Raw genomic sequence first — 25,237 nt, forward strand, 5'->3', positions numbered from 1 at the left:
CTGTCCCTTCTAGCACAAAAGATTTGGCATTGGGCAATACACAACAACATTCACCTAGTAGCACAATACATTCCAGGAATACACAACCAATTGGCAGATGTTCTCAGCCGAGATCATCAACAAACACACGAGTGGGAAATTCACCCCCAAGTGCTTCAGACATACTTTCATCATTGGGGAAAGCCAGACACAGACCTATTCGCCACCAGCGAAAACACAAAATGCCAAAACTTCGCATCCAGGTTCCTACACCCTCTATCCAAGGGCAATGCTCTATGGATCAACTGGTCAGGGATATTTGCTTACGCTTTTCCCCCTCTCCTGCTCATTCCATTTCTAGTCAACAAACTGCGTCAAAACAAACTCAGTCATACTTATAGCACCAACGTAGGCACGTCAGCCCTGGTACACAACGCTGTTAGATCTGTCAGTGGTACCACACATCAAACTCCCCAACAGACCAGATCTGTTAACGCAAAACAAGCAACTGATCAGGCGTCCAGATCCAAAAATACTCAATCTAGCGATTTGTCTCCTGAAGTCTTGGAGTTTGGATTTCTACATCTTCCAACAGAATGTATGGAAGTAATTAAACAAGCAAGAAAACCCACTACCAGGCAGTGTTATGCAAACAAATTGAAAAGGGTTGTGTTTTACTGTCAATCTAAACGAATTGCCCCTCTTTCAGCTTCAATACAAGACATTGTAGGTTACTTGCTTAATCTGCAAAAAGCAAATTTAGCCTTCTCATCCATCAAAATACATCTGACTGCAATTTTGGCGTATTTGCAAAATATACAACACCTCTCTATTCAGGGTCCCTGTTATGAAAGCCTTCATGGAAGGATTAAAACGCATCATTACGCCAAGAACACCTCCAGTGCCTTCGTGGAATCTAAACATTGTACTCACACGATTCCTGGGTCCACCATTTGAACCTATGCGTTCATGTCAGATTCAATACCTAACATGGAAAGTTGCATTCCTAGTTTCAATTACTTCATTAGTTCATACAAGTACACAAAATAAAGTGGTACTACAAACGAACCCAAAATTTCTACCAAAGGTGATATCACCGTTTGATATCAATCAAACAGTGGAACTCCCAGTCTTCTTCCCACAGCCAGACTCTGTAGCAGAAAGAGCACTGCATACATTGGACATTAAAAGAGCTATAATGTATTACATTAATAGAACTAAATAATTTAGAAAAACCAAACATTTATTTGTGGCGTTTCAGAAACCACATACTGGTACCAAGATACGACCTAGAGCTTCCACCCCATTTAGATTTGTTTATTAGAGGGATTGAGGCTAGAGCCGCCGAAGAGGACCTGAGATGTCTAGAAGGCTTATGGAAAGAGGCAAGAGTTCACAACCGCGGTGAGCCTTTTTTGTAAAGTGCTGTGTGGATACAACACAACGTTTTGAACTTTATTTGTTGTTCCACTGGGAGCCAATGCAGAGAAGAGAGAGACGATTTGGCTGATTCATGCCTGGTTATATCAAAGAGAAGGTGGGCAGCGGTGTTATTCACCACCTGCAGCCTTTTTTTCAGATATTTCGAAGCACCGAGGTACAAGGAATTACCATAATCCAGACGGGAAATAATGAGTGCCTGGATGATGAGTCTCTTTGCAATAGGCGGAAGAATTTCTTAGGAGTCGGAATGTACCAAAGTAAGTGGAGGAGATTTTCTTAACCTGATGATCCATGGTCAGCCATGGGTCAAGCAATACTCCTAAGCTCTTGATATATCCCTTGGGAGGAGGCAGATCCCTTAACGAGTGAAGCACAGGGGGAAATAAGACCTGGCCGAGAGTAATGGCCTAAGATCATGACCTCTGTCTTATCTCTGTTTAGCTTAAGTTTACATTCAGACATCCATTCCGACACTGCCTGTAGGCGGGGGAGAGTGCTGACACAGACGAGTTCTGCTCAGTAGAGAATGAGACCACCAGCTGGGTGTCTTCAGCATATGAAACTAGAGAAAGACCATATGGCTCCACTATCTTTGCTAGTGGAGACATATAGATGTTAAATAAAGTCTGGCTAAGTGAGGAGCCTAGTGGCACTCCCCAGCTGCTATGGAAGCAGTTGGGGAAAAAAAGATTGATCTAGCACCTGAAATATCTTGCCTCTAGAAAAGAGGAGAACCAGCTCTATGCATTGCTTGTGACTCCAGTCTTCCTCATTCTTCTAAGTAGTATGTTGTGATTGACAGTGTCACATGCGGCACTGAGATCCAGAAGAATAATTGCTGACACCAATCCCTGATCAAGGCGCTTCCTGACCTCTTCCGTGACTCCAATCAAAGCTGATTCTGTGCTGTGTAGATGTCTGAAGCACATCTGGGAGGGATGAAGAATATTATTATCTTCAAGAAAATTGGAGAGTTGAACGTTCACATGTTTTTCCAGTATCTTAGAGAAGGCCGGCAACAAGGAGATGGGCCTGTAATTATTGAGCACGGATGCATCTAAATTGTGTTTCTTGAGCAGGGGTTTCAGTATAGCATGTTTCCACTGATGAAGAATAACACTGCTGGACAGTGACAAATTCACCTTGTCGGTCAGAATTGGAACTATAACAGATGATCCTAATGCTAGAATAGTGGTGGGTGAAGGGTGAGGGCAGGGGGGTAGGGGGAAGGGGTTGCAGGTCCAGGGGAGACCCTGATTTGAGGGTGTCAAGTAATGTAGGGAGCAGTTCTGGAGAGAGAGGTGGGAGCTGTGAAAGCACTGCAGTGCTGTTAAACGCTCCTCCCCGAGAACTTGGGAACAATGGGTGCCCATCGGAAAGGCAGAGTAGATGTCTAAGATTTTTTGCTGAAAGAATAATGCCAGATTGTTACTGTGTTTATGAGAGGCTTCAGCTAACTCAGAATGAGAGTGGGCAATTTCTCTTAATAAATGAAAAATTACTTTAGGAGAGTAGGAGGTCTGTTCTATTTTGGTAGCATAGTAGGTACTTTGAGCATGAAACTGTCTAATGGCCTTCCTGTAGTCTTCTTTCAGCGAGGTATCTTAGGTTTTTCTCCATCTTCTTTCCAGATGTCTGCAACCCCTCTTTAAAAGACGTAGATGGGTGGAGAACCAAGGAGCACCTTTTTCAGGTGTCCTTCCGACTTTGAAGTATATGGGAGGACAATATGTAGGCTTTTGGTGATCCAGTCGTTGAATAGCTCTAGGGAACAGGCCTTATTCCCCCTCAAGGCGGGTTTCAAACTCTCCAAAGTACTGATCCACTCTCTAGCATTAAGCGTATGCCAGCGCCTATGAGGCGGAGCTATAATTTGGAAGGGTCTACCTGCAACCAGGGTGGGCAGGTTAAGCGAGATTAAGAAATGATCAGACCAGACCAAAGGAGTGGAAGGCAAAGAAGTTAGACCAACTGAATTACTAAAAACGAAGTCAATAGTATGCCCTTTGTTATGTGTCGGGCCTCTGACAAATCGTATTAGGTCCAGGACTGATATCAGTCAAAAGACTTTTAGCAGCTGCATCATCATAATTATCTGCGTGAATATTGAAATCCCCGAGCATTGTAAAGTTGGGCTTATTGCTAATTAGTTCATTGACTTGCTCAGGGAATAATTGTAAAACATTTTCCTCAGGACCAGGAGGGCGATTATACTAGAGCTCCTGAAAAATTACATTGAGGATTTAATGTGATAGAAAACGACATACTCTCACAGTCAGGCAGCTGAAGAGGCCAGGAAGTGACCTTAAATGATTCCCTAATGATAATGGCAATTCCCCCCCCCCCCTCCTTTTTGCAGTGGCTCTATCTAACCTAATTATTGAGTAGTTTTTGGACAAAGCTAGAGCTACATTGGGTGCAGATCCCTCATGAAGCCATGTCTCAGTGAGAAAGAGAGTGTAGGTGTCAAGTCACTCAGAAAAAGGATAAAATCAAGGTTATGGATGGCCAATGATTGAAAATTGGCCAAGAGGGGAAAGTACTATGTCAGTCATTGCTTTAGGGTGTGGGCACCAATGGCAAATAGCGCAAGGTAAGATGACATCTTTAGGACCTGACCGGCAGTGACAACCATCTGCGGGTCTTGGTTTGAGTGACTGGAGATATTTGGGATTATAGGAAATCCTGTTCCTTTTTAAATGAGCTGGGGTACTGGCCCCTGGGCGCAGATGGGCTCGCCTTAGGGGCCCCCTTGGTGCATCCGCTGTGCACGTCTGCAGTATCGCAACCCTAAATGGGGTTGAAATGCAAGAAGAGTCCGGCGGCTACACCACTGACCTCCAAAATGGTGTCAATAATTGTCCAAGGACTGAAGAGGAAAGATGGCTGCCGTCAAATTACCCCGAGGCAGGCCAGCGTGCAATTACAAGGGGAAATGGAGAACAAACACGGTAGAGCAATATAAGTACAAAAGGGAAGAGGAGGGGGAGGGAACAGTAAAAAGCCTACTCCACTGCTGAGGCCACTAAACACGGGCCAAAAGGGAGCAGAAGCAAAAGAGGCAATAAAAATAATGCAATACTCAGGCAACCAATCTTAAAACACCAATGTGGAGTAAAAAAGGTCCCCAGTAAAAATCTTGGTATGCTTAATAGAATTGAAGGGAACTATCACCTGTGGCAGTGTCTTAGTAGAATAGTATAGTAATGGCCTCTATGATTATGCCAGGGCTCATAATATATAATGGCATGGATACCAGCAAATCCCTTATTTTGCCACCTTTCCACAGATGTATATATGGGGGCTGTACGTGGCAGTAAGCAATAGTCCCTAGGTTGGAATGCCCTTTTCAGTCTGTCCATACCTACAAACTTGCATGTTTAGGGTTTTTTACCAGCTCTTCTCTAACCTTTTCCCATTATGAGAAAGGTTGGAAATGTATTCCTAACAGTTTTGAAAAAAGTAATTGGAGGGAAAGTAAACTTGCACACACTCAACAGATTTTCGCATGAGAAAATCTACACATATATATTTGCTCAAGCTGAAATGCAGTTCACAAATATTTTCTAGAAGTACAATTTCCTGGCCTACTGTAAAGTCTTGGTAATTTATGAGTTGCAAATCTGCACTAATGCCAAAATATATTGCATGGATGCACTTTTGTGACTTGCTGTATGAATTGGGCTCCTAATTCGGTCTGGCATTAACCAAGACCTTTAGTTTTTATTACAGTTGTGTCTCTCTCTGTCTATTGGATGGCTTCACTATGAGTGACAGCATCTTGTGCTGCATCACAAGGAGAATATTGGCAAACAGTCGTTTTCTTCAATACCAGGAGCTACTGTGGCAATGTGTGCTTTTTGATACCAAAAATATTTTTGCTTTTTGACAGTGTTTGTTATAATAGTGAGGGCCTGGCAACTCCCACAACTATAAAGTTTTACAAAAACCACATGAAAACAAGACATGCATTGGCAAAACCAAAAGGCTGATGACTAAGGTTGAACCTACTAGCTTTGCTGATGCTTGTTTATTTTCATGTTTCCCATAATCTTGTTGAAACTCTTTACACTAATTTTTCCATTATGGATATATTTTTGGGAAATACTAGAATGCATCACCACATTTTACTAAGTGATACTTCAAGTAATGGTGCCTAAAATTTCACGGTAGTTTAGAAAAACATTTTTTTCTTAGTTGCATTTTTTAATGAATGTTTTGATTTTGGAAGCAAAGAATCCTCAAAATAGCTTTTAAGATTCTGCAAATATTTGCGTCTAATTAGAGAGCATTCTGGGAGCATTATATGTGTTCTCATATTGTTAAACTTTGCAAACATGCGTACACATGTTTATACTAGAACTATCATCAGTTGTGTAGTCCAGGCTTACAGCATTTCCTTAACCCACTCACCCTAATAATAAAGGCTATGCATTATTGAACCATACATACAAGTTTAAACAGCATTAACATACAGACACAAATGTTACCTTTACTGTAGACAATGCCCTTCTCTGAACCATAATATGATACTGTAAATTGGCGGACAAAGGGTTTGTGCTGCAGGGGGTTGGCCCTACTTCTCACAAGGACAAAATAAATCTGAAAACTTGTTGCCCTTGACTCCAAACAATCTGTCCTTGGGGTCAGGCTATAGGAATTCCACACCCCTGGATGCAGATGTGGTTTCCTCAGAAGGGAGGTGCGGACGCCCCTGTCCAGGGCCCATTTGGCACCTGGACAGGCAGGAAAATTAGTAGTCAGGAAGTCGTGTCCACTCTAAGGTCCGTTTCACCCTTAAGGTGAGCTGCCTGATGTGGACGTGAAATCTAAGTTTGCCATCTTCTGGATGGCAGAACTAGGAACTCTGGAAAAGGGTTATGCCAACTTCCCACAGAAAGTGGTCATATAGAGGGTGCAGTGATCCCAGGGGTAAGTAACCCATTGGCTACTACCCTACACTCCCCTAACATTCCTTAATTCAGAATTTAAGGGAGCCCCTGGCACCAGTAAATCAGATTCCTGTGGGCTACGAGGAAGAAGGACATTTGAGAACCATGAAAGCAAAGACTGAGAAAGCAGTAACTGATTTGGAACCAGCCCAGCTGGCCTGTCTGCTGTTCCTGCTGCATTGGGCAAAGTAATCTTGTCTTGCAAGCTGTTGCACCTCCAAAAGCCTGGAAGAGCTGCCTGCCCTCAACAAAGACCCATGAACACCCATGGAGCAGCAGAGCTGCTTCCCTGCATCCTGCAGGCACCCCAGGAGACCTGAGAAGGCTCCAGACCACCAAAACCCAACACCTGTGCCACCTAGACTGAGCTGAAGTGGGCCAATGGTGCCAGCATCGTCCTGCGGCCCTCTAGAGCCAAAGCCCACCTTGGACTTGCCCACTGTAGAATATATATATTGCAGGTCTCCTCGATCACGAGTGCTCCCGGTGATGCAAATCCAACGCCTCAAGACACCTCTAACCCATCATCCCGGGCACATGGAGAAGAGGTCTTGAGGTGTCCCCACCTCCCTGAGCATCATGAAAGCTGAGCCCACTTGCTGGTTCAGCCCAACTAGCCTACTAGTCCAAACCTGCAGCCTTTTTAAACAGACCGATCCCAATCGACTCATTAGGCACCCAGTGCTGAATTGAACCTCTGCGCCCTTCTGCCCAAGCGCCGCTCGGTGTGACCTGTTGGCATGGACTTGGACCTTGCCCCATAGTCACCTTAAGTCCAGGAGATTGGTCCCGCAAGTCTCTGTAAAGTTCCCGAATGCAGTACATGTTTTTTCCACCATAGGATAACATTTGACACTCAACGCTGAATAGCACCTCTGCACTGGGCTGCCCAGTGCCGCATGAGGTGACCTGTTGGTGCTGCCTTGGACTTCACCCCATAATTTCCTTGAGTCCAGGAGATTGGTCCCGTAGGTCCCTGCACTACACCTGTATGCAGTATTTGTTTTTCCTCCGTAGGATAACGTTTCCGCCTCTCAAAAATGCGCTGTCGTTTTTTAAAACCTGAAAGTATTTCTCTTGCAGAACAAACTTACTTGATCGTATTAACTCTGGTGCATAAACATATGTAAAGATACTTATTTTTTATAAATTGGTGTGGATCTCCTTATTGAGTCTTGTGCATCAATTATTGACTGTGTGTGTATGTGCAGATGTCCAACACTGGCTGCTCAACCATACTGCCCCACAAAAGAGCACCTTGGGATTGCTAGAGCAAGCCTTGTCCACTAGTAAGGGATACTCTGGACTCTTTGCATGGTATACCTCATTTTGGTATACCATATATAGAGCCAGCTTCCTACACATTGTTTTTTCCTCTCACTTGTTAACCTCTGCTTCTCAAACAGGTGGATATTGCTCAGGTCTCAAACTTCTGTTCTAGTGTCTACAAGGTTGTGACGGAAACATCTGAAAAATTGCAAAATGTATGACTATTTTAAAATCTAGCGTAATGGAAGTAGAGTTTCTATAGCATGTCTGTTAAAACACGCATGCATTCCAGGCATACACAGCTTCAAATGTCTACAAATGTAAATCAGATGAGGTCAAACAGGCTTATGTTTTTTAAACATTTATATTGACATTTCCTTGAAATATGACACTCAGAATATTTGCATGTGAGAAACATGTTGTTGTGTCAGTCGTCTCTTTTCCTCTATAGCTTTTTATAGTATTTCTTAAAGGCATTGTATGGCGACTACTCATGCGTCTTCAGTATTATCATCTGCCAAATCATCATCAGAATGTGTCCCGGGTATCCTACTCTCTCTCTATATATATATATGTTTGATGGCATGTGTAGCTGCAGATACACATGCTGTGCACATCCCGCCATCTGGTGTTGGGCTCGGAGTGTTACAAGTTGTTTTTCTTCGAAGAAGTCTTTTCGAGTCACGAGACCGAGGGACTCCTCCCATTTCGACTCCATTGCGCATGGGCGTTGACTCCATCTTAGATTGTTTTTTTTCCGCCATCGGGTTCGGACGTGTTCCTTATCGCTCGGTGTTTCGGGTCGGAAAGTTAGTTAGAATCTCGGAAAAATCGTCGGTATTGTTTGCGTTCGGTATCGGGTTAGTTACAACAGATCGACACCGAATTAAGAAGAGCTCCGGTGGCCCTTCGGGGTTTTCTTCCATCCCCGTCGGGGCCTGGTCGGCCTGGCCACGTGTCTCTTCAAGGCTGATGGAACGGACCCCATTCCGCTTCTGTCCAGAATGCCATAACAAGTATCCATATACAGATCAACATCTGGTCTGTAACTTGTGTTTGTCACCAGAACACAAGGAGGATACTTGTGAGGCCTGTCGAGCGTTTCGGTCCAGGAAGACACTCAGGGACCGAAGAGCACGAAGACTGCAAATGGCGTCGGCGCCGACAGGACAAGAGCGTTTCGAGGAGGAGGAAGAAACATTCTCCACCCAGGAGTCGGACTCTGAGGAGATCGATCCCGAGGAAACGCCGAAAACCGTGAGTAAGACGTCGAAAACAAAAACTCACGAGAAAAGCGCTAAAGCCCAGGGGACGCCACCGCCAACAGGCCATGGATTAACCCGAAAAGTAGGTGACCGTTCATCGGCACCGAAAAAGGGCGAGCTGGTGTCGAAGTCATCTGACTCCGGTCGAGATACCGGCACACAGCAATCTCGGGCCCGAGATAGTGGCTCAGAGAAGATTCGGCACCGAGACACCGGCACCGAAACGGGTCGGCACCGAGAGAGCACGACGCCGAAAGTAAAAAAAGGTTTCGTCGGAGCCGAAAAAAGCAGCCGAAAAGGTTTCGGTACCGAAATATCCGGCCTCGGAACCGAAAACAAGTTCCTACACTGAGGAACAAGGACTGTCCACACAAATGAAGACACATAGATTTGGACAGGAATTACAGGCAATAGAGCCAGATCACACACAAAGACGGCTCTTTATTCAAAAAGATACAGGGAAGATCAGCACTCTTCCTCCAGTCAAAATGAAACGCAAGCTTGCCTTCCAAGACAAAGACAAACAGCCACACGCAAAGGTGGCTAAACAAGTAACACCACCACCATCCCCACATCACTCTCCGCAACCATCACCAGTAGCCACTCCACCAATGATGCAATCCCCAACTCATACAGGAATGAGTCAAGATGACCCTGACGCATGGGACCTTTATGACGCACCAGTGTCAGACAATAGTCCAGAATGCTATCCAGCTAAACCATCGCCACCAGAGGATAGTACAGGCTACGCACAAGTGGTGTCAAGAGCAGCTGCATTTCATAATGTCAGCCTTCATTCAGAGCCCATTGAAGACGACTTTCTTTTTAATACACTGTCGTCCACACACAGCCAATATCAGAGTCTTCCTATGCTACCCGGAATGCTAAAACACTCCAAACAAGTGTTTGAGGAGCCTGTTAAAGGGAGAGCCATTACTCCAAGAGTAGATAAAAAATATAAACAGCCACCAACAGACCCAGTGTACATTACACAACAGCTAACACCAGACTCTGTTGTAGTGGGAGCAGCGCGCAAAAGAGCCAACTCTCATACTTCAGGAGATGCACCACCTCCAGATAAAGAAAGTCGAAAATTCGATGCTGCAGGCAAAAGGGTGGCGGCACAGGCAGCAAACCAGTGGCGTATTGCAAATTCGCAAGCTTTGCTAGCCAGATATGATAGGGCCCATTGGAATGAGATGCAACACCTTATTGAACATTTACCCAAGGAGTTCCAAAAGAGAGCGCAGCAAGTAGTAGAAGAAGGACAGGGTATCTCAAATAATCAGATACGGTCAGCAATGGATGCTGCAGACACAGCTGCTAGAACTGTCAACACAGCTGTAATAATAAGGAGACATGCATGGCTGCGTACATCAGGATTTAAACCAGAGATACAGCAAGCTGTGCTGAATATGCCATTCAACGGACAGCAGTTGTTTGGGCCGGAGGTGGACACTGCGATCGAAAAACTTAAAGACACTGACACGGCCAAAGCCATGGGCGCATTCTACTCCCCACAGAGCAGAGGCACATTTCGAAAGACACAATTTCGAGGGGGGTTTTGAGGGCAAACCACAGAAGCCACAGCCTCACAAACAAAGCCCACTTACCAGAGCCAGTATCAGCGGGGAGGTTTTCGGGGACAATATAGAGGGGAACAATTTCAAAGGAACAGAGGAAAGTTCCAAAGTCCCAAAACTCCTCCAAACAAACAGTGACTTCAAGGTCACAAATCCCCAACACATAACACCTGTGGGGGGGAGACTAACCAAGTTTTACAAACATTGGGAGGAAATAACAACAGACACTTGGGTCTTAGCAATTATCCAGCATGGTTATTGCATAGAATTTATCAAATTCCCTCCAAACATTCCACCGAAAACACACAATATGTCAAAACAACATATAAATCTTCTAGGACTAGAAGTTCAAGCATTGCTCCAAAAAGAAGCAATAGAGTTAGTACCAAAACAAGAACTAAACACAGGAGTTTACTCACTGTACTTTCTGATACCCCAAAAAGACAAAACTCTAAGACCCATACTAGATCTCAGGATAGTAAATACATACATCAAATCAGACCATTTTCACATGATTACATTACAAGAAGTAATCCCACTGCTCAAACAACAAGACTACATGACAACACTGGATCTAAAGGATGCATATTGCCATATACCAATACATCCTTCACACAAGAAGTACCTAAGGTTTGTATTCCAAGGGATACATTACCAATTCAAAGTGTTGCCATTCGGAATAATAACTGCGCCAAGAGTTTTTACAAAATGTCTAGCAGTAGTAGCTGCACATATCAGAAGGCAGCAAATACATGTGTTCCCGTACCTAGACGATTGGTTAATCAAAACCAACACGCAAAAACAGTGTTCACAACACACAAATTACGTCATACAAACCCTACACAAACTAGGTTTCTCAATCAATTACTCAAAGTCACACCTTCTGCCGTGTCAAACACAGCAATACCTAGGAGCAACAATCAACGCAGTAAAAGGAATTGCCACTCCAAGTCCACAAAGAGTCCAAACATTCCAAAATGTCATACAAGCCATGTATCCAAACCAAAAGATACAGGTCAAATTAGTAATGAAACTCCTAGGCATGATGTCCTCATGCATAGCCATTGTCCCAAACGCAAGGTTGCACATGCGGCCCTTACAACAGTGCCTAGCATCACAGTGGTCACAGGCACAGGGTCAACTTCTAGATCTGGTGTTGATAGACCGCCAAACATACATCTCGCTTCAATGGTGGAACATTATAAATTTAAACCAAGGGCGGCCTTTTCAAGACCCAGCCCACAATGCGTAATAACGACAGATGCATCCATGACAGGGTGGGGAGCACACCTCAATCAGCACAGCATCCAAGGACAATGGGACATTCACCAAAAACAGTTTCATATAAACCACTTAGAACTGTTAGCGGTATTTCTAGCTCTGAAAGCATTTCAACCCATAATAACCCACAAATACACTCTTGTCAAAACAGACAACATGACAACAATGTATTACCTAAACAAACAGGGAGGAACACACTCGACACAGTTGTGTCTCCTAACACAAAAAATATGGCATTGGGCGATTCACAACCACATTCGCCTAATAGCACAATTTATTCCAGGGATTCAGAATCCGTTAGCAGACAATCTCTCTCGGGATCACCAACAGATCCACGAATGGGAAATTCACCCCCAAATACTGAACACTTACTTCAGAATGTGGGGAACGCCACAAATAGATCTATTTGCAACAAAAGAAAACTCGAAATGCCAAAACTTCGCATCAAGGTACCCACAACATCAGTCTCAGGGCAATGCACTATGGATGAACTGGTCAGGGATATTTGTGTACGCTTTTCCCCCTCTCCCACTTCTTCCATATCTAGTAAACAAGTTGAGTCAAAACAAACTCATACTAATAGCACCAACATGGGCAAGGCAACCTTGGTACACAACACTACTAGACCTTTCAGTAGTACCTCATATCAAACTGCCAAACAGACCAGATCTGTTAACACAACACAAACAACAGATCAGACATCCAAATCCAGCATTGCTGAATCTAGCAATTTGGCTCCTGAAATCCTAGAATTCGGGCACTTAGACCTCACACAGGAATGTATGGAGGTCATTAAACAGGCTAGAAAACCTACCACTAGACACTGTTATGCAAATAAGTGGAAAAGATTTGTTTATTACTGCCATAATAATCAAATTCAACCTTTACACGCATCTGCAAAAGAAATAGTAGGGTACTTACTACATTTGCAAAAATCTAACCTAGCTTTCTCTTCCATTAAAATACATCTTACGGCAATTTCTGCTTACCTACAAATTACGCACTCAATTTAATTGTTTAGGATACCAGTCATAAAGGCGTTTATGGAAGGCCTAAAGAGAATTATACCACCAAGAACACCACCAGTTCCTTCATGGAACCTCAACATTGTCCTACACGCAACATTGTCCTAACACGACTCATGGGTCCACCTTTTGAGCCCATGCACTCTTGTGAAATGCAATACTTAACGTGGAAAGTTGCATTTTGAATTGCCATCACATCTCTAAGAAGAGTGAGTGAAATTCAAGCATTTACCATTCAAGAACCATTTATTCAAATACACAAAAATAAAGTTGTTCTACGGACCAATCCTAAATTTTTACCAAAAGTAATCTCACCGTTCCACTTAAATCAAACGGTAGAATTACCAGTGTTCTTCCCACAGCCAGATTCTGTAGCTGAAAGAGCACTACATACATTAGACATCAAAAGAGCACTAATGTACTACATTGACAGAACAAAACTAATTCGAAATTCAAAACAACTATTTATCGCCTTTCAAAAACCTCATACAGGAAATCCAATTTCAAAACAAGGCATTGCTAGATGGATAGTTAAGTGCATTCAAACCTGCTATCTTAAAGCTAAAAGAGAACTGCCTATTACACCAAAGGCACACTCAACCAGAAAGAAAGGTGCTACCATGGCCTTTCTAGGAAATATTCCAATGAACGAAATATGTAAGGCAGCAACATGGTCTACGCCTCATACATTTACCAAGCACTACTGTGTAGATGTGCTAACTGCACAACAAGCAACAGTAGGTCAAGCTGTATTAAGAACATTATTTCAAACTACTTCAACTCCTACAGGCTGAACCACCGCTTTTGGGGAGATAACTGCTTACTAGTCTATGCACAGCATGTGTATCTGCAGCTACACATGCCATCGAACGGAAAATGTCACTTACCCAGTGTACATCTGTTCGTGGCATTAGTCGCTGCAGATTCACATGCGCCCACCCGCCTCCCCGGCAGCCTGTAGCCGTTTAGAAGTAGATCTTAAACATTTGTACATTTGTACATATATTACTTAAAACTTTATTATGTACATACGCATTCACTCTATTGCATGGGCACTATTACTAGCATACACAACTCCTACCTCACCCTCTGCGGGCAAAACAATCTAAGATGGAGTCGACGCCCATGCACAATGGAGTCGAAATGGGAGGAGTCCCTCGGTCTTGTGACTCGAAAAAGACTTCTTCGAAGAAAAACAACTTGTAACACTCCGAGCCAAACACCAGATGGCGGGATGTGCACAGCATGTGAATCTGCACTATATATATATATATATATATATATATATATATATATATATATATATATATATATATATATACACACACACATATGTTCGGTGGCATGTGTAGCTGCAGATACACATGCTATGTACAGTTCCTGCCATCTAGTGTTGAGCTCGGAGTGTTACAAGTTGTTTTTCTTCAAAGAAGTCTTTTCGAGTCACGGGACTGAGTGGCTCCTTTTTTTCGGCTCCATTGCCCATGAGCATCGACTCCATCTTAGATTGTTTTCTTTCCGCCATCGGGTTCAGACGTGTTCCTCTTCACGCCGGCTGTTTGGTTCGGAAAACTTCTAAAATCACGAAATCCGTCGGTATTGTTCTCGATCGCGCCCCATCTTGCATCGATACCTCGGTACCGGCGGACACACACCTTCGGTTGCCCATTTGGGGAACCCGTGCCCAACCTGGGCCTGGTCAGCCCGACCGAAAGAAGCGTCAAAGCCTCATGGACCAGACCCTGTTCCGATTCTGCCCTCTGTGCCACGCAAAGTATCCCTACACAGATCAACATCGGGTCTGTAATCTGTGTTTGTCACCAGATCACCGAGAGGATACTTGTGAGGCCTGCAGGTCCTTCCGTTCCAAGAAGACCTTGAGGGATCGAAGGGCGAGAAGACTACAAATGGCGTCGAAGAGCACCGAACACCTCAACGCGGAAGAAGAGGAGATGATCCACACTGCCATCTCCGTTCAAGGATCTGATTTGGGCGAATCCGACGTCGACCGACCACCGAAAGCAGGCCAGCATGTGAGTACTCCTGCCCAGACCAAGACCAAACAAAAAGCCTCGGGGACGCCACTGCCGGAAGGCCATGGCTCCACCCGGAAAAAATCAAGCGGTGACCAAGCAACACCTTCGGCACCGAAAAAGGCCACACCCACATCGAAGTCTTCGGACTCGAGTCGAGACACAGTCTCTGAAAAAATTCAACACCGGTCGAGTCGAGACCCCGAAAGTCTCTTTCCGAACCGAGGCCTATCACCCTGTGCATTTCGGTACCGAAAAAAACGGCTTCGGAGCCGAAAAAACATTCATACATTGAGGAACATGGACTTTCTAAACAGCTTAACGAACGCCATAGATTTGAGGAAGAAATTCAACAAATGGAGGAATTTGATGACCGACGGGCCAGGATACAGATCCACAAGGATACTGGCAAGATCCTCACAGCACTTCCCCTCAAATTTAAAAGAAAGCTGGCTTTCCAAGGATGTTTGGACACTGATCAGCCAAAGGCTAAAGTGCCAAGAGAGCAATCTACGCCACACCAGTTTTCCCCAGCACAGTCTCCTCCTCATTCGCCTCAAAGAACTGTTTCTCCACCTGCTACACCTACTGCACAGTCACCCACACACACTGTGCAGTCACATCAGGACACAGACCCGTGGGATCTTTATGATGACCCTTTGTCAGACAACAGCCCAGAGGGCTATCCGTCAAAACCCTCTCCACCTGAAGAAAGCACCTCTTACACACAGGTTTTGGCTAGGGCTGCAGCTTTCCACAATGTAAGCAGGCACACCGAACCACTAGAGGATGACTTTCTTTTTAATACATTGTCCTCAACACACATAACATACCAAAGTCTACCCATGCTCCCAGGTATGCTCAAACATGCCCAACAGATTTCTCAGGAGCCGGTTAAGGGAAGGGCCATAACCCCAAGGGTAGAAAAGAAGTATAAACCACCACCTTCCGACCCGGTATTTATCACGCAACAGCTGCCCCCAGATTTGGTAGTGGTCAGCGCGACGAGGAAAAGGGCCAACTTGCAGTCCTCTGGAGATGCACTCCCTCCAGATAAGGAAAGTAAAAAGTTTGACGCGGCAGGAAAGAGGGTAGCGTCACAAACAGCCAATCAGTGGTGCATAGCAAACTCACAGGCCCTCCTCGCAAGATATGACAGGGCTCATTGGGATGAGGTGAAGGACATTATTCAACATCTACCCAAAGAATACCAAAAAAAAAAAGCTCAGCAGGTAGTAGAGGAGGGACAAGCAATAACGAATAACCAGATAAGGTCTGCGTTAGATTCAACTGATACAGCTGCAAGAACAATAAATACGCCTGTTACCATTAGATGCCATGCATGGCTCAAATCATCAGGTTTTAAACCTGAGATTCAACAGGCGGTCCTCAACATGCCATTCAACCAACAACAGTTATTTGGCACACAGGTGGACACAGCCATAGAAAAAATGAAAAAGGATACGGACACATGCAAAGCGAAGGGAGCGCTTTACTCATCCCAATTCAAAGGGACATTTAGGAAGCCGCACTATAGGGGGGGGTTTCAGGCCACATCCATCAGAACCATCCACCTCACAAACCAAGCCCTCATACCAATCACAGTATCAAAGAGGGGGCTTTCCAGGGTCCTTCAGAGGGCAATTTCCCAAATCCAGGGGAAAATTCCAATCAACAAAGCAAGCCACTAACAACAAGCAGTGACTTTGCCATCACCTTCCCCCAACACACATTCCCTGTGGGAGGAAGACTGAAAATGTTTCCCAATCAATGGTCACACATCACAACAGACACATGGGTACTATCAATTATCCAACATGGTAACCATGCATAGAATTCACACATTTTCCTCCAGATATTCCCCCAAAAGTGCACAAACTATTGTTGCAACATCTAGCAATGTTACAAACAGAGGTGCAGACACTATTAACAAAACAAGCCATAGAACTAGTACCTCATCAACAAAAAGGAACAGGGGTCTATTCCTTGTACTTCCTCATTCCCAAAAAGGGCAAAACGCTAAGGCCAATATTAGATCTCAGGACTCTCAACCTATACATTCAAACAGAACACTACATGTAGTCCCATTACTGAAACAGGGAGAATACATGTCAACACTGGATTTAAAAGATGCGTATTTTCACATACCCATCCATCCAGCTCACAGAAAATACCTCAGGTTTGTTATACAAGGAAAGCATTACCAATTCAAGGTATTACCCTTTGGGATAACAACAGCCCCCTGAGTATTTACAAAATGCCTTGCCATAGTAGCAGCATACATAAGGAGACAACACATGCATGCATTCCCATATCTCGACGATTGGCTAATAACGGCCAACACTCAAAAACAATGTCAACATCACACACGTTATGTAATAGATCCCCTACACACACTAGGGTTTTTGATAAATTATCAAAAATCACACTTGCAATCATCCCAAATTCAGCAGTACTTGGGAGCTACACTCAACACTCAAAAGTCGATTACAAGTCCAAGCCCACAAAGGGGGCAATCATTCCACACCATGTTGCCAAAAATACAACCAAATCAGCACTACACAGTCCGATTTGTGATGAAACTCCTAGGCATGATGGCATCATGCATCGCAATTGTCCCAAACGCACGGTTACGCATGCGGCCCTTACAACAGCGCCTTGCAAAACAATGGTCTCAGACACAGGGTCAACTCCAAGATCTAGTGTTGATAGACCGCCAAACACCCTATTCGCTTCAGTGGTGGAATCCCACAAATTTAAACAAAGGGCGGCCTTTTCAAGACCCTGTGCCTCAAGCCATTCTGACTACAGATGCATCAATGATTGGGTGGGGAGCACACCTCAACAATCACAGTATACAGGGACAGTGGGACAGCAAGTAAACGCAGTCTTTCTAGCACTAAGAGCCTTTCAACATCTTCTGGCTCACAAACCCATTCTTGTCAAAACAGACAATATGACAACGATGTACTACTTAAACAAACAGGGGGGAACACACTCATCGCATCTTTGCCTCCTAGCACAAAAGAATTGCCATTGGGCAATTCACAACAACATTCGCCTAATAGCTCAATACATTCCAGGGATTCACAATCAATTAGCAGACAACCTCAGTCGGGATCACCAGCAAACTCACGAGTGGGAAATACATCCCCAGGTACTACACAAACACTTTCGTCAGTGGGAGACATAGATCTGTTCGCCACAAACCAAAATGCAAAATGCCAAAACTATGCGTCCAGGTACCCACACCCTCAGTCCAAGGGCCATGCTCTATGGATCAACTGGTCAGGGATATTTGCTTACGTTTTTCTCCCTCTCCCACTAATTCCATTTCTAGAAAACAAACTACGTCAAAACAAACTCAAACTAATACTTATAGCACCAACGTGGGCACGCCAACCATGGCACACCACACTGTTTGATCTCTCAGTAGTACCTCACGTCAAGCTTCCAAACAGACCAGATCTTTTAACGCAACACAAACAGCAGATCAGACACCCCAATCCAGCAATGCTCAATCTAGCAATCTGGCTCCTGAAATCTTAGAGTTTGCTATGTGAATCTTCCAAATGAGTGTATGGAAGTCATTAAACAGACAAGAAAACCTACCACCAGGCAGTGTTATGCTAACGTGGAAAAGATTTGTTTTCTACTGCCAAGCAAAACACATCACACCTTTGGATGCGTCCATACAAGACATCGTAGGTTATTTACTACACCTACAAAAAGCAAATTTAGCTTTTTCATCCATCAAAATACACCTCACTGCAATTTCGGCTTATTTGCAAAATAAACAGACAAAGGGGCAGATGTATCAAGAATGCATTTTGCGAGTCGGAAATAGCGATTTTTAAGAAATCGCTATTTTTGATTCGCAAAATGCAATGTATCACATTTGCGATTCGGTAATAGCGATTTCTTAAAAATCGCAAATGCTATTACCGAATCGCAAATTACGATACCGGCCCCCATTCGCACCTATGGGCATGTAGGCCCATATTAGCGATTTTTTTTTGCATTTCCAAAATTGCGAATTCCTAACTGGAATTTGCAATTTTTGGAAATGCAAAGTCCAGGGTGCTGTGGGCCTTAGGCCCCCTCTGCTGCACCCCAAAATATTTTTTTACAACATGTAAGGTCCACACATGCCAAAAGGGAATGTGTGCTTTACATGTAAATTTTAAAAATGCATTTTAAATGCATTTTTAAAAATTTGCACATGGTTACCACCAAGTTCAACTTGGTGGTAAATAGCGTTTCCTTAATGCCCAATTCGCATTACGGAATTGCTTCTTACATGTGCTTTAGAAATCGCAAATAAGGATTCCTTATTTGCGATTTCTTATTTAGAGAGTCGTAATTTGCGACTCTCTAAACAGGGTCGCAATTTTAAGGAATCGCTATTTTGCAAATGCAAAAAGCTTTGATACATTTGGCCCAAAATTCCTATTTAGGATACCAGTCATTAAAGCCTTCATGGAAGGCCTAAATCGAATCATACCTCCAAGAACTCCACCAGTACCCTCGTGGAATCTTAATATTGTACTTACACGACTCACGGGTCCACCATTTGAACCCATGCACTCTTGTCAGATCCAATTCTTAACTTGGAAAGTGGCATTTCTAGTAGCAGTCACTTCATTACGAAGAGTTAGTGAAATACAGGCTTTCACTATTGATGAACCCTTTATACAAGTACACAAACATAAAGTGGTTCTCCGCACAAACCCAAAATTTCCACCAAAAGTCATTTCACCGTTTCACTTAAACCAAACAGTGGAACTCCCAGTCTTCTTCCCACAGCCAGACTCAGTGGCAGAAAGAGCACTGCATACATTAGATATAAAAAGAGCTCTAATGTATTACATCATCAGAACAAAAGCATTTAGTAAAACTAAACAGTTGTTCTTCGCATTCCAGAAACCCCATACTGGTAACACTATATTCAAACAAGGCATAGCCAGATGGATAGTGAAATGTATACAAACCTGTTACCTGAAAGCTAAAAGACAACTACTCATTACACCAAAGGCACACTCCACTAGAAAGAAAGGAGCAACAATGGCCTTTCTAGGAAACATACCAATGACAGAGATTTGTAAGGCAGCCACTTGGTCCACACCTCATACGTTTACCAAGCATTACTGTGTAGATGTGTTAGCAACACAACAAGCTACAGTAGGACAGGCTGTACTAAGAACATTATTTCAAACAACCTCAACTCCTACAGGCTGACCACCGCTTTGGGGAGGATTACTGCTTTGTAGTCTATGCATAGCATGTGTATCTGCAGCTACACATGCCACTGAGCAGAAAATGTCACTTACCCAGTGTACATCTGTTCGTGGCATGTTCCTCTGCAGATTCACATGCACCCTCCCTCCTCCCCAGGAGCCTGTAGCCATTTAAGTTATAATTCGAAATTGTACATATGTATATAAATATTCCTTGACTTACACTTTGTACATACATCTCTATCAAATTGCACGGACATCTTTCTATTCTCACTCTATCACTCCTACCTTACCCTATGCGGGAAAACAATCTAAGATGGAGTCGATGGCCATGCGCAATGGAGCCGAAAAGGAGGAGCCACTCGGTCCTGTGACTCAAAAAGACTTCTTCGAAGAAAAACAACTTGTAACACTCCGAGCCCAACACTAGATGGCAGGAACTGTGCATTGCATGTGAATCTGCAGCTGAACATGCCACGAACAGATGTACACTGGGTAAGTGACATTTTCCATATATATATAAATATTAGTGGTGGAGGGAAAAGGGGATGAAGTTTAGGGATGTCCCCAAATGTGGTATATTAACTACTTTGAATGTTCCAAGGGTTAAGATAACAGCCCCACTTGTACATGTAAAAGGTGGGAAAGTAAGCGTTCCAAGTTTGGTGGCCCAGTGTTTTTTTACAACATATATCCAAATATGAAATGCATGGGGTGGGATTCAATTACTAATTTAAGCTTTCTTGGTGGCCTGCTTGAAGGCCTTCAACCATTCACCCTAAATGTTTACTTAAGGCCACAGACCTCCTCTCTGAATAGTACCTGGCTTTTACAGTTATTCCAGAAAATGACTGCTCTAATCCATTCTTCTGTTGTAGGACTACTCACTGACTTTTGGGTAGTATTAGCAGAAGATCAGCAAATTTTGTCCGTACTTTGCATTTATCTGGGTGGTGGCCGCCCAACTATGAAGTCCTCAAGTATAATATAGCAGATGCAACACAAACTGTTCTCAGGAGAGTACCCACCATCTACCAGAACTGCTTAATTCTGGGGCACTCCATATTATCGGTTTGAAGCTTTCCTGTTCCGAACCACATCTTGGGCAATCCACAGGCAAAGTTGGATCCTGACTGTTAAGGGAGCGATATATTTTCTATGAAAGTTGTTGAATTGTATGAGTTTGTCTGACATCTCTGGATACTTTATGGGGAAATTCGGACATATTATGCCGTTTCTTGTCATGTAGAACTCTCCCAAGGACGAACTCCTATTTATCCTTCGAGTGACTTAACAAGATGCCCGCTATTCCCAACATAGCCAGCAAAACTAAGGTATTGCTCAAATTACATATATAGTCTTCATTAAGCACTGAGGAAAATGCTCACTCTTGGCAAGGCGTTATCAGTCTCTGAACCATCAACCCTGCCTCTAGGCACGATCCCATGAGATTTTTAATAAGCTAGCAGATTGTTTTTTTACAACAATAATTAAGCTGCTTTTCTATGTGGGGTGAAAAGATGCCAGTGGTGTGGACACTCCCCAGACACTGGACTACTCGCTCTCCCTGGTCCTGCCCCAGAGGAGACTGCTTCCTTCACTGTTGTCATGTGAAGGGCTGTGTAGTTTTTTGGCTTGCAGCTCCTTACAATGGAGGTAAAGACCAGTGTCCTCACAGCAGACCTTCTGCTTGACCAGGCACCTACTGAACTTCTCCTGCCATTTAACTTAGCATTCTTCGTTACTTTGGTAAATTCATGCTCTGGGCCCCTCAGTCAATAGGCAAGTAGCTCCTCACACCAAACCTGTGCTGGACGACCCTGACTCAAAACCCAATGCTGGAGAGTTTGGTGGATCTTCCGCTCACCTGCAGGGTAAACCATATTGTTTGCTGTATGACCCTTGGACCACAAATCTAAATGCATCAAGTCATTTGGCAAGCGTGATTGTTTCTGCAGCATTGCCCTAAGTTCTGTCAACTCCATCTGCCTTCTGGATCACTACACTCATGTCTTGTGGGATATGGGAGACTAAATCTCACTGACAATGTCGGGCAATCTGTGAACATCCTTAGCTCAAACAATCCAAGACAGCAGGATTGCAGCAAAATTTGCTATTCAGTCTGTCCTTGACACAACCTAATGCATGGGTCAGAAAGCGGCACACGTGTGGTGCTTTGGCACACGTCTGGATGAGGTCTACGGGCTTCTCAGGGGATGTCCAGGCATCTCTGGTGCAAATGCCATTCAATGGCTCTCCCCTTTTCAGTGAGAAAGCAGACTTGGCCCTCGAAGGATTTAAAGAAAAACGTAGCACAGCACATTCCATGGGTTTATCTGCCCCTACCAGGCAGTTTCCCAACAGTTCTGCCCATTCATGGATATGCCAGGAATTTTCAATTTTTCCAGCACCAGGCCATACAGCTGGCACAACAAACTTCTCAGCCCTTTAGCGGATGAGACCATGGCTCTTAGTACTCTGACCCACCAACAACCACAACTGCAAAACCACTTTTTGACACACTTCCACCCTGTAGATGTCAGTATCCAACATTTCCTTCAAGGGTGACGAAACTTCACCCTGGACACATGAGTTCTCCATGTTTTTCAGTGGGGCTACACCCTACCCTCTCGAATTCCCTGTGCCGTCAACCCCAACCAGCACAGCTGACTGATGGTCACCTATCCCTTTTGCAGTAGGAAGTTCTGGCTTTTTGGGCAGAGTGGCGATAGAGAGGGCTCTCGCCTCAGAAGTTGGAACTGGATGCTTCTACTGCTACTTTCTTGTACCGAGGAAGAATGAAGGCCTCTGTCCTTTTTTAGAACTTCTCCTTCTCAACAGCTCTCTGCTAAAGGACAAGTCATTGGGAATCTGTATCAACATGGTGATGTCACACCCGACTCCTTTGCAGATGTTCGCTTTTAATGGAGCCATTGTGGTTACTTTGCAGTTTTATACCTTCCACCCCCCAAATCAGAAAGTCCAGGACATTCTGGCTATGATCAGATGTTTCAGCCTCTGTCCTGATTCTTGGTGAGGATGGCATTGAGGTTGCTGAGACCATTGGCCTCCTGCATCGTGCTAGTCATTCACACCAGATCGCACACGTGGGCTCTGCAGTGAGCTCTGGAGTCCCAGTGGGCACAGCAGCAGGGGAAGCTATTGCATTCCATCCAGGTTGCAGAGGAGTCTGCGAAATATCCGCAGTTGGCCACTGGCAGACTACTTTCCCCAATCAGAGCTTATAGTGATGACGGGTGCATCACTTCTGAGTTGGGGAGGCCATTTGGGAAAGGTGTTGATCAAACCCGTCTCCACATCAGTTTATTGAAGTTAGGTGCGATCTTTTTAGTGTTGTAGGCCTTTGTACCAACCATCAATGGGAGGTCCTCTCAGACAACAACACTGCCATGTGGTACTACGACAAGCAGGGTGGACTGGTATCTTTGGTCCTGTTCCACAATGTTTTGCGCCTCTGAAAGTCTACTATTGTAGCATCAAGGCAGGGGTCATGCAGGGGCCTCTACAAACTGCACCTCCATGCTTGTAGATTAAGCTCTGTCAGCTAGTTTCCTTTGATCGTCCTACTGAGGTCATTGATGTTATTCTGGCATCCAAGCACCCATCCACAAAAACAGTGCCAGACGTTGGGACAAGTTTGTGGCTTGGTGTGGCACCTACCATCCTGCTACAAGATAAACTTTGTAAAGTGTTGTTGTTTATTTTGTCTTTGGTCCAGCAAGGACTTACTCTGAACTCCATTAAAGGCTATTTGTCAGCTCTTTTGGCAATTCTACGGTTCAGCCATCTTTGTAAATCACGTGTTGTGATGAAGTTCCTCAAAGGTTTGCAGCATTTGTTTCCACCAAAGCCCCTTGTGATCCCACAGTTGCACTTGCTAGACTGTGATTGGGTCAGTGGCAGACTTCTCTCCTGATCTTCCTCATGTGCACCTCTTTTGAGCCAATGCACCATCGCCAACTGTGCCTTTTAACATTAAAATTTGTCTTTATACTTGCTAATGCCTTGGGTTAGCATGTAAGCGAGCTTCAGACACTCTCAGTCCATCAGCCTCACACATCATTTTTTCCTGACAAACTGGTTCTAAGGAAAAGAGTGTAATTCCTGTTGAAGCAATTACAGTATTTCCTGTTGGATAGGCTATCACCCTTAGGTGCTCCTTCTCACCTGTCAAGAGAGGAGAGACTCCATCATTTGAATCCCAGTAGCCCTTCTTTTTTACATTGATTAAACCAGAGACAATCGGTTGGATAATCAGCTCTTTATGGACTTTTAAAGAGCAAAGAAAAGCGAGGCAAAGAAGAAAAGAACAATCTCTAGATGGATAGTCCTCTACATTAAAATCTGCTATGCATTTGCTAGGAAGCAGCCTTCTGAATTAAGGGCTCATTCTACTCAAGCCAAGGCTGCTACTTGTGTGCTGGCCTGCGGAATTTCTGTCTTTGATTTCTGTCAAGCTGTTATGTGGGCATCTGTACACACTTTCACAAAGCACTATTGCCTTGACAGTCCGTTCTGTCGGGATTGCATCTACAGGACTTTTTATGGTCTGAGAATTCCACAGACCTACCATAGGAGGTACTGCTTTTGGTATCTATTCACAAGTCTGCAGTTAGAAGTAACCATCAGAAGAACAAGTTACCTACCTTTGGTAACATTCTTTCTGGTGGATAACTATTGACCGAATCCTCACCACCCTCCTTCCTCCCCATTCTGTGAAATGGACTCTTTTTCCATCTAAAAAGATCCCAAACTAGAGTTCTCTGCACTGGTCAAGCCAATTTGTTACTGGGCTCTGCGTCTGAGGGCACAGATAAGCCTTCAAAAGTCAGCACACCTCAGTGACGCAAGTTCAGCCTCGCTCCTCACTTCTAGAGTGGAATGATGTTGGTGCAGAGCCACAGAACATCAGGAATGCTTCTTTTGACTTTCCAGTTCCAGTCTGATCCCTGGGGAAGTATTCACAAGGTGAGGAATCTGTGGTTAGGGTATCTACCAGAAAGATTGTTGCTAACGGTAAGTAACTTGTTCATCTTTAAAGATTCCCCTGATCATTGGATCAATTGATCCTCTCAATACACCCATGGGTCAGTTAGGCTGAATTAATAAATCTATCGTCCAAATGAACATCCAGTTTTCAGGCCTAATT

General features: G+C 44.1%; 1 protein-coding gene across 2 annotated transcripts in view; it reads left to right on the forward strand.

Moving 5' to 3' along the window:
- ANAPC1 (anaphase promoting complex subunit 1) overlaps window positions 1-25,237 on the forward strand; it is a 614,893-nt gene that overhangs the window by 359,726 nt on the left and 229,930 nt on the right. The window lies entirely within an intron of this gene.

This window comes from Pleurodeles waltl, chromosome 5 (assembly GCF_031143425.1).
Source record: "Pleurodeles waltl isolate 20211129_DDA chromosome 5, aPleWal1.hap1.20221129, whole genome shotgun sequence".
NCBI lineage: Eukaryota > Metazoa > Chordata > Amphibia > Caudata > Salamandridae > Pleurodeles > Pleurodeles waltl.